The 14,090-nt window shown below is 35.2% G+C and overlaps 2 pseudogenes; both read left to right on the forward strand.

Annotated features, from left to right (window-relative positions):
• Positions 1-593: 593 nt before the first annotated feature.
• On the forward strand, positions 594-9,397 carry LOC148937796 (uncharacterized; annotated as a pseudogene).
• A 575-nt stretch (positions 9,398-9,972) lies between these two features.
• Positions 9,973-12,896, forward strand: LOC148937797 (nose resistant to fluoxetine protein 6-like; annotated as a pseudogene).
• The last annotated feature ends 1,194 nt before the right edge of the window (positions 12,897-14,090 follow it).

Raw genomic sequence — 14,090 nt, forward strand, 5'->3', positions numbered from 1 at the left:
TCCACAACTGAGATACCATCGAGATATAATGTCTGTCAAATTATAAAAAGATTGAGTTTAATATTTTTTACAATATTGAGTTTAATAATATTTTTTAAAACATTAGAAAGATGTGAATAAATATATTTACTGCTTCAGTTGGATAAATAATTTTTAATAAATCTCTAATATACGCCAAATAATCAAATTCCTGCTATGTCTTTTCACTTGCCATTTCTTCTCGTTGAACGTTAGACACTACGCGATACTTTTGCGTTTTTTTTGAATGCACGTCAGCTTTCTCTCTCTCACATTAGACTTCCATCTACTGTGATCCTGCACACCATGACCCATTATATATCATCGACAATTTCTTTGTCTAAATCGGAACATCATCATAGGTCTCCCCGATTTGTTTATAGCAGCCGGAGTATCGGCGCTTCTCTTGACACGCCGCGTTCAGTCTCATGCAATGAGTCTTGTGGAGGCATATCATTGAAACGTCTTCGTGGCCTCGATAATAATTTTGTGCGCGAAGAATCGCCGGTGCGCGAAAAACAATTGCTTTTGCGTGAAGAACTTTTTCAGTGCAACGTCTTCGCAATGGCATTACCATGCGTCATTATCTGCGCAAGATTCAACAGAGTATAATGGTAACTTTGTGGTATATGTGGAGGAACAACTTATTTATTACATTGACAACAATCCTCTTCGTTGGTGTTGCGCAATTGCCATGGGCAATATCCTTATACAAATATATTCATTCATTGGCTTCGGCACAGGAAGAGGAGGAGAGGAGGAAGAGGAGGACAATTATTTAGAAGTCCCCCCCGCGGGTTAATCCCGCGGTATGTGGATGAAGTCCCCCTCCTGCGAGTAATCCGGAGGGAGTAAAATTATTTCATGGATTATTAATATTTTTCTTTTTTGTATGTATTTTGTTAAAGTGACTGAGTGTTTTTTTTTCTTGGATTTTGTTAAATATTTTTTTTTGTGTGTATTTTTTTACGTGACATTTTTTTCTTGGATTGTGACATTTCTTTTTTGTATTTTTTAAGTGACTTTTTTTAAGTGACTCTTCTACCTCAACCTGGTGAGGTAGAAGAGTCTTTTTTTAATTTTTTCTTTTTTTATTTTTTAATCGGCGGCGGACGGCGGCGGCGGCGGGCGCGGTGGCGGCGGATGGTGGCGGCGGGCGGCGGCGGCGGGGCGCGGCGGCGGCCCCTCCCCTTCTGACGTCATGTCCACGCACCCTGTCCAATTTTTTATATCATCTTCGTTATTTATCTTTTCGTAATTATTTATCACGGTGCTGAAGGCATCAATCGTCGATTCAATCGCACGCTGTTTACGTTCAATAGCACTGAGTCGCCCAACACGCGCCGTCCCTCCCTCCCGCCTCCCCGGAGCTCCTCAGTTGCGCGCCGTTCCCCCCCCGCACACCCGCACCCCCCTCAACGCTTCTGATTTAGAACCAGCCCTATACTACTTTATGCCATTGCTTCGGTAGCTGACTTTATTAATTCGACGATACGAAAGAAATTGCAGAAGTTTCGAAATGCTGTCGATCAACAAATATTATGAGGCTTGAAAGGTAAATAAAGTTTATATAGTCATTTTTAATCTTATTGATAAAGTATTATTCAGTAAAAAATGCGGAAGTTTGGGATATTTAATATAGATGTCTCGTAACCACCGCATAATATCTTAATAATATTTTCTGGAAATAAAGTAAAATTCTAATATGAAGATATTAAAGTTATAACAATTTCTCAATTATAATCAATCAACAATAATCAGAAGAATAATGTTGCGTAGAAATTGCACGGCTTATAATTACATAAACGCATACATCGATTTATCATCTGTCATTGATTTGATTTTCATAGTTAATTAATATCGCATAGCAATACGCCATTTGTATATATATTACTGGCTTGTGATTTTATTTCAAATAGCACAGAAAATCATTATGAACTCAAAAAAAATTTCTTTCCGGTAATCTAACAAGAATTCTATAAAAGTACACGTTTTGACTTCTGAAATTAAATCGAAGTTGCTCTGAAAGAAATTTTTTTTCTGTTCGTAATGAGTTCGAAAAGAATCACGAATACATGAAATCGTCAATAAATGGACGCAGTTGACTCTACTTCTTGTAACTAAAATCCATACAAATAAAATAAATGGCATTATCCAGCAAACAGAAATGGATTGAAATAGATAAAAATGAATTTGTCATTGGTCATTGACGAATTCAAAATCGTGATTTTTTTAATCCATTTCAATCCAATTAAAATTTAAGAATTCTTTGAATCCATTTTAATTTATAAAGTGAAATTGAAACTATAAGATTTTTATGCTGTCAATCCAGAAAAGATTACGCCGGCCGATTCATTTTAATCCGTGAAACGAGATTGAAACGAAGTGCTTCTTATTCTTTCAATTCAAAATGAATTAAAATGGATTAGAAATTTTCAATTTATTTTAATTTATTTCCGGATGCTATATTATGAAAATTATGTCCTAATTCTAATAAAATAATATGAAGTAAATAAAATGAGTCAGTTCCGAGACTTTATTTTGGCATCTCTGATGATGCCTTGAAGATAAATACATAGAATCTTCGAGATGAAATAAAATGTTTTGACAGTTTATCGTTGTTTACCGTTTCGTTCTATGTAATAATTAATTTAGGATATTTCTGAAATATATATTTGTTAGGATACTTGTTAGGAATACTATTTAAAAATGATTATAATTTCATTACGAATTGTTATAAACTATAAATTTCCTTATCTGAAAAAGAGTATCAGAATTGATGACATAAAAGTAAAATTCTGTAGAACTTTTATGAACATTTTTAGATCAGAAATGGTACGCAAGAGGAATACATTTCATAATTCGGGGATTCAAAATAAATTATTTTTTGGATTTTTTGTACTATTTGGGGACATTTCTATAAGCTTGATCCATCTACACGTAGCCGTACCATTTCGGATCCAGTTCCATGAATAGACATCCAGTTCCATGAATAAAAAAATCTTATCTTGTTAGAAAAAAATTAATGAGTCGTAGTTATATGTTAATGTGTTTTCAAAACTAATTAATTAAAGTTAAAAAAACTCAATTAAAATTAATTAAGCTGAGTTAAAAATTATTAATCTTTAATTTCATTATTTAACTTTTAATATTAACTAATTAATTAGTTACTATACTTTGTGTACATCGCATCGATATCTCAAAGCTGAGGTCATTGATGAGAAATATTATTATTTATGTAAATATATTTTAAATTACAATTACATATTTAATTGTAATATCAAAAATTTTTATTACTAAGTGCCATAAAAGATCATCTCTAAAACAAACTATATCAAAGAAAAATATTGACTCAATTCTAAGTTTTAATTTTTTTTTAGTATTAGATTCCAGTGATGTATTTAACTCTGGTTTTCTTTACCGAAATAATTATTGGCTAGGCAGCCATAGTCAATGTTTTAATATGATGAATACAGTTTCTCTAAAAATTTCAAAGAGAAAAATATTAAATAATATATCGTATCATGATTCGCAAGAGGAGTTTCCATCATTCAAGTGAATTATTTTGTTGCTTATTTTAGTCATAACAGTATTTTTCAGTACTCCTCCAAGGGCTGTCTCCTCTTCGGGGGAGGCAGTACGGGCTTCGCGAACCCGGAGTACCCGAGCTGGTGTGTATGGGAGAGAGAGAATGGGTTTTGGTACGTGTGGGACACGGTGGAGGGTCCTTGGATATTCCTGGTAGACTAATCAAGGGGAGAATAGTAGTTCCCCAACCGGACTGGGAGATGGAGGCTGTCGTTGTGATCTCTGGGGTAATAAGGGTAATCATAAGTCCTGTAGCCTCCTTAGGGAGACTGCAGGCAAAGATCCCGTGAACCCCCATGTCGTGATGGCCGCTCTCTTCCCAGTGGCTGGAGCCTATGCCGGGGTTGAAGGGGGCCTGAAGGCGTGTGTGGGGAGTTATGTGGCCAGTATTCTCCCACACCCGGAGCTGCATAGGGCAAATTGCAGCACCGTCTAGCCCGGGGCACGGGTGTCCGCCCTTCGGATGGGTACGGGCCCGTGTAGTAGGGGTGACGTAAAACCTCAGCATCATCTATGGCACGGGCCTATCCCGTAACCTTTTTTGTTAGAGTCATTTTGTACGGATAAGGTGGGCCGCCTGATAAATCGCTTCTCGGCTTCTGTATTTTTAACTTGGGACTTGTTTACAGCGGGGAAGTGGCTGCACCGCGGTATGGCTCCCATGATGGGCGAACCGCTTTTCTACTACAGGCAACATGGATAGTATTTACTATTAATATAAACCAGGATGGATTTACCTCGGTGACGACTGATGTTTCTCAAAAGGTCGCAAACATGGACAAGGAAGGGAACTCGAGTAAACCTCGAGTAATTAGCTGCGAGGAGGTTATGGTGAGAGTCGAGAAGTTGCGACCGGATACACCTTCCTCTTCTCGAAAGGATGCTCCGGTAGACGACATCATTATGTCACCGACGGTCGGTGATAAGAGTGTTTCGGAGGTGGAACTGAGTGCCTCCGATTTGAGGGCACTAGCTCCTCCCAAACAAAGAGGTAGACCGAGAGGTCCCAACTACAAGCCCCAGTAGGCCCGCTCCGACTGACGCAGATTCTTCTTGGGCATTGAGCGAAGAGGGTTGATTCGTTAGACCAGACGATGCTATGTCTACAACTAGCAGTAGCTCTAAGATTAAGAGGAAGAGGAAAGCCACGACGCCACCCGAACCAGAAAGTGGCTCGCCCGATGAAGAATCCGCAGACGATCCAATAGACACGCTTGCCTCTACCTATAAATTGGGCTCACATGCGGTGCAGCTGGATCGATAATGGTGGAGCTAATGCGATCCAAATCCCCGTGGATCCAGGGTAAATTCTCGGGTAGGATGAGGAAGAGCCTTGCGAAGATTAAAGAGATAACTTGCATATTATCCGATAGAGCGCAATCGGGCGGTAGTGAGGATAGGGCTAGATAATCCATGGCAAACATGACTAGAGAAATTAAGCTGTTGAAAGAGGAGATTTCTAGGCTAAAGGAAGATAACAAACAGCTAAAAATCGAGAATAAAAAGACGAGAGAATATTATGAGAAACTGATAGTTCCTTCTACTTCTTCCAGGAAAATATCTCCGCCTGGTTCTCCACCTAAGTAGCGCAGCCCTAATTATAGTGAGGTCTGTGCAGCCTTGAAAAAGCCTGAGGGAAGAAATAATTTCCATAATTAATTCCCAGAAATTAATAGCAAGGAATTAGTTTCGCTAATCACGGAAAACGTAGTGAGATCCTTGAACTCGAATCCTTATACGGAGTATACTTGCCGGTTGGTGATAGTTTGCGTAGTGATGTTGACTCGGGGACCTCGGCACCTGTAACAAAGAAAATGGTGATAGTGGAGAGAAATAAAAAACCCAGATTAAATAAGGAGAGGCCACCTCTGCATAAAACTCCTGGAGAAACTCTCTATATCCGAGACGATTCCATTCACAGCAACGGATACGGAGGTGAAATGGATACAAATGTTTTAGATGTCTCTCGTTCGGGCATTTAAGCCGTAGTTGTAAAAGCTCAGTGGAACAGGTACTTGTTATAGGTGCGGTGAAAAAGGACACTCGTCAAATTCCTGTGATCGTGAACCGAAGTGTATTCTCTGTTTCGAGGCCGGCCTCCAATCGGATCATAGGTTAGGAAACAATAGATGTCACGCGCTGAAATTCCCTGACAGGATGAAATCGGTGCGAAGACTGGAGGACTGTAATAAGACGATAGAAATGGAAAGCAATGATTTATAAATCCTTGCAAATAAATTTAAACCATTGTAAGAGGGCACAGGATCTCATGATGCATTATGTGAAAGAGATGGAAATTAGCCTGGTCTTTGTTTCTAAGCCCTACAGGACTGAAGGAGGAACAGATTGGTATGTGTCTGCCTGTGAAAAGAGCGCAATCCTCCTGTTCGATGTTACCGGTACCCCCTCTGTCTCAAGAAATCAAATCTGGGAATGGCTTTACAGCCCTTAAAGTTAATGACCACCTAATGGTTAGCTGCTACTTCTCTCCTAGTCGCTCCCTCGAGGAGTTTGGTGGCTTTCTGGACGACCACTGGTACGTTTCTACCCGATGGAAAGAGTTATCATAGCCGGAGATTTTAATGCGAGATCAACGAGCTGGCGTGATAAGATTACTAACGATCGAGGTACATTGTTGGATAGGTGGCTTGATTCGACGGGTCTGGTTGTGGCTAATAATAGCTCGAGACCTACTTGAGGAAAGGGACCAGGGGATGTCGATCGTTGACCTCACCCTGGTTTCAAGTAGGGTGGTGCGAGATGGCTTTACATGGAGGTTGATGAGTGACCTGGTATCCTTCTCGGATCACAGATACATACGTTGGCAGTTTGGGCGCTTTGAACCGCGAAAATTTAATACTTTTGTGCGCAAAGGCTGGAATCCGGACAAAGTCGATCCTGACAAGTTCAAGGAATATTTTAGATGTGCTGATGTACTGTGTGATCCTACGAGTTTAGCTAACGACTATTCTCACTCGCTCATTCAACTGTTGTCTCGTGTCTGCGACTTGTCAATGCCTAGATCTAGACAAGTGCATATAAGAAGGATCTACTGGTGGAATGAGGAGATAGCCGAATTATGTAAGCTATGTATTCAAACACGACGGAAGCTAACCAGAGCTCGAAGTCGAAAAGACCGCAATCCGCAACAATATGAAGACCTCCGGCTGCAGTATACTCAACGGTCTCGGAATATGAGGAATGCGATCTCGCGCTCTCAAAAACTGGCCTGGAGTGAGCTACTGGAGGAAATAAACTCCAATCCTTGGGGTAGGCCGTACCTGATAATAATGAAAAAGATCCGAGGTTTGGAGTACAATGCTCCACTGGATTATTTGTCCTTTGCCAAGATCAGCGAGGTGGTGAGATTGCTTTTTCCTACCCGTATGGCCATCAAATGGAATAAGGATGCACTTGGGGTTCTGGACGAGACTATTTCTGCAGTGCTCGAAGATGAGGTTACAACTGCAATAAAAAAGTCCTGCTCTCGCAAGGCGGCTCCAGGATTGGATGGCTTATCGGCACGTATTTTAAGGCTTTGCTGGACTCGACGCGTTTTGTTAAATGTTTTGATAAATGTATGAGGGAAGGCGTATTCCCCTCCGAATGGAAGCGAGCGCGCTTGGTTTTACAGCAAAAGCCGAGTAAGTTGGACGATTCACCGTCGTCTTTTCGTCTAATTTGCCTACTAGCGATATAGGGAAGATCTTCGAACGTATATTGTTTAATAGGATAGTTTCCCATCTAGAGGATGGCCTCCAGAGCCGTCTCAGCCATCAACAATATGACTTTAGGTCTGTAGGTCAACGAACGATGCGATAATTAGGATGCAGCGTATAATCCGAAATCATACTAGCAAGGGTGAGTATTGCTTGGCTATCGGCTTGGATATCCGCAATGCATTCAATTCTTTGGCCTGGAGGCAAATTATAAAAGCGTTAAAAGACAAGCAGGTACCGTTGTACATAATTCGTGTGCTAATGGATTACCTATCTGATCGTCACATCTTAGTGATTAAGAAGAGCGGCCGCTACACATCGCACTTAATGACGTGTGGAGTTCCTCAGGGTTCAGTCCTGGGCCCACTGTTGTGGAACATCACATACGACAGTGTGTTGAGCGTTGGAATGCCGTATGATTCTTACACTTTGTGCTTTGCGGATGACACGTTGATCATCGTTAGCAGTAGGAATTTTAATTTGTTGACTTTTAAAGCGAACTTAATCTGTGATTTAGTGATAAGCAAAATTAAAAGTCTAGAGCTTCCAGTCGCGTGGTCGTATCTGTCCCCCGTATGGCGGATCGACTGCGCGTTTCCTGCATTTCCGCATGTGCGCGCCTGTCATGGGGTCCGGTGGGAACTAGTTCTTACCTGATTCCGTTTCCTCTTCCCGCGATGTGAATCCTCGCCCTTCCTGGTCCTGGTGGTGGTGTGGATGTCCGAGTGTTGGGTTCTTGTAGCAGTCAAAGAAGTTAATTAATAACCGTTGGGCTTCGGTTTTACGAGCATGGCTAGATGGCCCTGAAGTTGTGCCTGTGGTGTCCCGGGGTTCCATCCGTAAGCCTTTAGTGTTGTATTCGTATAGAGGATAGTTTTAATGGGTAGTACTTGGCCAGCAAGTGAGTCCTACACTCCCTGGAGGGAACAGTTACATCCAGGAGTGCGTAAATGCATTTCTCCTCCTCTCGCAAAAAAAAAGAAGTATTTTTCAGCATGTGAATATGTTTGAAGAGGTAAATTTAAGAAAATTATATAATAAATATCAGAGAATAGAGATAAAATATATTCAATTATAAATTAAGTTCTTAAAATCATTATACTTACTAAATTTTTTTTAAATTAAACTAAATTTAATCAAGAGAAGATTAAAATAACATTGTACATAATTAACATTGTACAAAGTTAATATTTATACTCATACTTGGATTTTTATTCATCATTTTTTGAAACATGTCTTGTAACGTGAGACTTTACAGGGAAATGTTAAATATATTTAAAAAAAGAGATTATTTATTAAGTGTTCATTTAAAAATTTATTTTAACATACATTAATTTCGTAAAATCAACAAAAATTTTCAAATAAAATTCAAAATCATATAACTCTATTTCAAGGAATGTTGTATTATTTCTTTGTCCCTTTTTGGGAGGATTGTTGACAATATATCATTAAAAAGCTTTAAAAAATTATAAAAACTGCAAAAGAAATTCTTTTGCCTTTAATTTCTTACTTTTAGTAGTTTTGGAGGAAAAATATCTCATAATCATATAAATAGCAAGCTGGATGTTTATAATAGATTGAAATTTTATAAATTTTAAAAAACAATTTTTTTATGTCATCCAGTAAGAAGTACTTGTTGGACGATAGAAGATTGGACTAGAAGAGATCTTTCTCTAGTTAATATTTAACAGGGACTGATGGGGTTAAACTTTGTGAAATAAATTTTTAAAATTATTTAATGTTATTTATACTAAATTTTTTATACTAAACGTTATTTTTCTCCTTTAATATTTATACATATATAGAAATTTTTCTCCCTTCAGAATATAATTACACTCGGACTATGTTTACTAGCATCGTGCACAAATGATTTAAGTGTTATTATGAAAAAATTATTTTATGACAGAATTTTCCTAATCAGTGATCTCTATTCCATGGATTTTGAACTGATCCAAGTTAAAGACCTTAAAGATTATGAATGGCTGTCGACAAATACGTTCAATTTTTATCTGGTTCAGAAAAATACAAATATAGCAATTAATTGTGCAAGATTACTTTATAGCATGATATAAATGCATTAATATATATTATAAATATAAAATACCTTACATATAGTTTTTATCTTAATCTTTTAAAAATTTAAAATATGCCAAAATAATAATTTGTTTTACAGTGCTGCTGTAATGTTCTCTTTTTTTATGGCAATAACCGGAACGATATATTCGTGTATCGAAAATATATAAACAAAAATGCGACAAATATTGTTAATGGCAAGTATTATGTATATGCAAACAATAATGCTTTAAAACAGTCTGTTGAAATATTTTTTTTGTTCTAAAGGATAACTTATCATTTTCTTGCTCTACATTTCTTATGTTAAAAAAAATTTCATTTTTATATCGAAATTATTTAATAAATTTTAAATTAATTATTTTTTCAAATTGATTACTTTTTTAATAAAAAATAATTGGTAATAAAAATTTTGATATATCTATTTATCATCAATCACACATTTAATATATCTTTTTATCACATATTAATTAGAAAAAATATCTTTTGTATTACATCTTTTTAAAAACTGTTAATTAAAATTCAGATGTTAAAAACATGTCTAAAAGGATAGACATAAAAAAAATTGGTTTCATACCGAGAAAGTAAGATTGAAAAAATATTAATGTGTTTCTCTGTTTACACAAATATGAAAGAAATATTTAATATAAAATTAGATGCCGACGTAATACTCGCCATTCACGACTTAAAATTTGTAACTACGTGTTGCATATTTCTCGTTCACACTTTCTATTATTCAACAGATTTTTGGGTGAGTAATTAAAAATATCCGTAGAATATATATTATTGTTTTTTTTATTTTTTATATATAATGACATTTATTTTGTGTTCATAAAAAATATGGTATGGTTCTGGAAATATAGTGAAAGTTTTTGGTCTAATGCATTTGATATTGGATTCTTATTAGGCGACATATTTTTTTTTCTTTCAAGCTGATGTTTAGTATTATAATTTATTTATATCTGAGAAATAAATCGAACAAAGAACTGAATCAGTCGATCGATTACAGAGAAAGATTAATTGATTTTTCTATTCATGTAATAAAAAGATTTATTCGGTGTGTACAATAGTTTATTATCCAGATAGCGAGAAAGTATGAATATAATGTTTGTTATAAATCAATTCAAGTCAATTAACCATTCAAAGTGTAGTAGAAATGACAATGGAAATTGATGTCATAATATAGTCTTACGTCATAAATAGTTAACAACAAAATTACGATATATTTATGTACATATGTGTTGTACCTCGGATGGGCTACAACGTTAATTTTAGAGATAGTCGAGTTCGTTAAGCCTAAGGAGTTGGGACTCCGAGCAGGATCAAAAGAATGGAAGGAAATCTTCTTGAAATCACTAACACACTTTCTTTATGTTACTTGGTTTATTTAACAATTGCACAATTTCTTGGATTTAGTATTACTTATTTTATTTCTTTCACACACGGTTAAACGTCGGCGGGCGCGTATCGCGTTACTCTGGCGGCCGTCGACCGAATATGTCACCTGAGACGTTGATAATACGGCTCGCGTGAACTTCGCTGTGCTCGTGTAATATCTTGCGCGATAATTATAATGACGATTCCGAACGACACGTTATGCTTGATTGATTCCCGACTCTATCTATTCCGCCTTGTGTAACCGGTTATATAGTCTGATCGATGCCCGGTCAGCATTCTGATCGATTGCGTCGATCGGTTGCGTGATATTGATTAATCAATATTACGCTCGGTTTGATCATCAAATTTAGGCATTTGCTGATCAGCTTTTTCGCAATGTTCTCGCGATGCATTTCTGCGGTCTTTCGAAAGACTGGTCGCGATTTCGGCGGTCACACATTTGTGTCATCTTTCGAAAGACTTTTTGAGGTTCATGCGACCTAATTTTGTTGCCATGCGGACTACTTTTATTATTGGTTGTAGACCTGGCTACAACATATGTTTATATATAACAAAGAGATACTCGAGAAAAAATATGTAGTGTATACAAATACAATATTATAATCCATCCCAGCAAATCTTAACCAGCAATTTAGCAGTCAATTTGTGAACGGGAATTGATATTTTGATGAGTATTTGTTATTGATAATATATTATTGCTTATATTGTTCTTGTTTATAAACATTAAACTTTGATGGAAATACATTACTTAATTTGTATAATGGATGTCATCAAGAGAATAAAGTGTCTATGGTTGAAATATAAATTTTTTTATAAATGTAGTCCAACTTTTAGTTTAAACTTAATTTCTTGCAGTGTATCATAACTTTTTATTATTTCTTTGATCAATAAAATCACAATTGGAAAAATGAGTTAATATTTTGATTTAATTATTATTTAGTTAAAATAATAATATTACTATGTTTGACACAAAAATGTTAGTAATATTAATTAATATTTTAATAAATATATATATAACTTGGAATATTATTTGTCATAAATATTTAATTGATTAACAGATAATAAAAATTAAATTGGTTTTAAATCGACCTAAACTTTAATTTTTTGTAGAAATTTATAATTGAAAGTTTATAAAAAAAATGTAGTAATGGAATAAAGAGCTCTTTTATTTAATTAATTTAATTAATTTAATTAATTTAAGTAATATAAATTTTATCTTTAGGTTAACACCGGCTTATATGATGGGGCATTAGGAATATCGTTATTGAATTCAACTAAATTGCACTTCACAATTTTACATGTACGAAAAATCGTATGAAACTTGCTCAAAGTACTGATGGAGAAATCTTTTGTACATAATTGTTGTGCGGGTAGTTTCGGAGATCGATCAAGGAGTCGGCGGGAAAGAGTTCACCACTTGTTCGATACTAAATAAACTTTATTAAAAACTTGATACAGATTGTCCTTTTTAATTCGGACCGCGACAGACGTGACGGCACGGCGGATCTCGACGAGTCCTCTCCTAGTATCGGTCTCCCGTTTTTATCCTGTTCCAGGCGGCCGGTCCTTGTCGTGTCATCAAAATGTTCGTCAGCGTTCGCGGTATATTTCTGGGTCGCGCGGCGGCTTTCCGCGTAAGGGCCGCGCAACCCGGTTAGCAGTTGCTTCACGTGGTGTGGTTACGCAATAAATGCGCGATTAGCATGGTAGCGTTGATAATCGCTATCGCTTGATAAAATAATAATTCGTCGGGTAAGGTATCACTTACCGCAATCCGCTTTGTCAGCGGTGGGCGTGATTGCGTTCTCGGCGCTCGCGACATAATAAATAATCTCTTCGGCCTCGAGGAAATGATACAATCCACTTAAGTTAAGATAAGCTTAAAATTATACTTAAGAATGTAATAAAACTTCTATATTCTATTTTTTATTACAGTGCATGAGTTGGAGTTGGTATCTATCTAATGATATGCAATTTTTTGTAATTGCTATAATGCTGTTGATTTGTTAACTGTGTAAGTTAACTAGTTATTGATTACAGATAATATATTAGACACTCACATATATTAGAATGAACATAATTTCATAATTTTAGATACTTTTATGCCGCTGCTACAATATTCGGTATATTTTTAATAAGATCTATTATTCTTAATAGTTATATATTATATATGTATAAATACATTCCAACGTGAGTTATTAAAATGTATTCTGCTTATCGAGAAATTAAATATTATGTTATACGATGATGGTTTTATTCTTCTAGTTGGGATGAGCAATTTAGAGTTTTAGATGTTTTATACTTCCCATCATGGGTTAGAATAATTCCATATATTATAGGAATAATTACAGGTTACATTTTAATAAAAATGAACAATAAGTTGATGTTAAAAAAGATTAAGTATAATTTATGTTTTATAAATTTAATATTATAAATTAATTTATTAGCTACGGTATTAAGAAATCGAATTGCTTTATTAAGAGTTAGAGGTAGATGAAATTTATGAATATAGAAATTGTCCTACTATTTTTATACTATTTTTATCCTATTATTTTTATACTGTTTTTAGCAGCCATTACTAAGAGAGCTCAGATTCCATTTTCTTCTTGATTACCTATAGCAATAGCTGCCCCAACCCCTGTCTCAGTCTTAGTTCATTTATCTACTTTAGTTACAGCAGGGGTTTATTTAATAATTCGTTATAATGAATTATTGATAATATCTGGAATTAATTATTATTTATCAGTAATAACTATATTTATATCAGGTATTATAGCTAATTTTGAGTATGATTTAAAATTATTGCTTTATCAACATTAAGACAATTAGGATTGATAATAATTATTTTAAGATTTAGACATTATGAATTAGCTTTTTTTCATTTATTAATTCATGCAGTTTTTAAGTTTATATTATTTATATGTGCTGGAATTATTATTCATTCTATAAATAATTGTCAGGATATTCGTTTTTAATTGGAAATTTAAATAATATTATTCCATTTACTATAATAAGATTTTTAATTTCAAGATTGCCATTATGCGGATTTCCTTTTATAGCAGGATTTTATTCAAAAGATTTACTTATAGAAATTATTTATGTTTTGAAAAATAATGTCTTATTAATACTGTTAATGTTAATATCGTTAAGTTTAACTGTTATGTATTCCGTTCGTTTAATTTATTTTTTATATTTTATAAAATTAAAGTATTATAGATATATGAATTTTAATGAAGATAAAATTATAAATATATCAATATGTATTTTAGTTTTATTAAGTATTATAGTAGGATCAAT

This window comes from Pogonomyrmex barbatus, unplaced genomic scaffold (genome assembly GCF_055798465.1).
Source record: "Pogonomyrmex barbatus isolate J1 unplaced genomic scaffold, ASM5579846v1 scaffold11, whole genome shotgun sequence".
In the NCBI taxonomy this organism is placed as follows: Eukaryota; Metazoa; Arthropoda; class Insecta; order Hymenoptera; family Formicidae; genus Pogonomyrmex; species Pogonomyrmex barbatus.